The sequence below is a fragment of the Myotis brandtii genome, unplaced genomic scaffold, assembly GCF_000412655.1.
Source record: "Myotis brandtii unplaced genomic scaffold, ASM41265v1 scaffold244, whole genome shotgun sequence".
Lineage (NCBI taxonomy): Eukaryota > Metazoa > Chordata > Mammalia > Chiroptera > Vespertilionidae > Myotis > Myotis brandtii.
The window spans coordinates 3853165-3853596 of NW_005359225.1; positions in this window are offsets into that span (position 1 = coordinate 3853165).

A 432-nucleotide genomic window follows, 5' to 3' on the forward strand; every position below is an offset into this window, starting at 1 on the left:
CCGCTGCTCCCCGCCCCCCAGCCGGCCCGCCTGCCTCCCTCCCCTCGAGCTCCCGCTCCAGCTCCTGTTCCCTCCCTCTTGGCTGCTCGATCCTCGCTCCCTTTTGTTGCAAATAAACTTTGTGGCAGAGGAAAGGGGGCGGGGGGCGGGGCCTCCACCCCAAAGAGGGGGTGGGCTCCCCGCGCGCCAAAGGCTGGGAATCGGGAGTAGGGGGTGGGGAGGGAAGCGGGGAGGAGCCAAAGGGGAGGATGAGAACCCGCCAGCTCTGAGAGCGCTCAGCTCCGCGGACGTAGAGCCGGGACGCTGCACCCCCTGCGGTTCCACAGCTCCTGCCCAGGGACCAACATGGCAACCTCGGACCCACACACCCGTGCACACCGATACTCAGGTACGCGGCTCTCCCAGGCGGGGAAGGGGCCGGGCTCGCCTCCC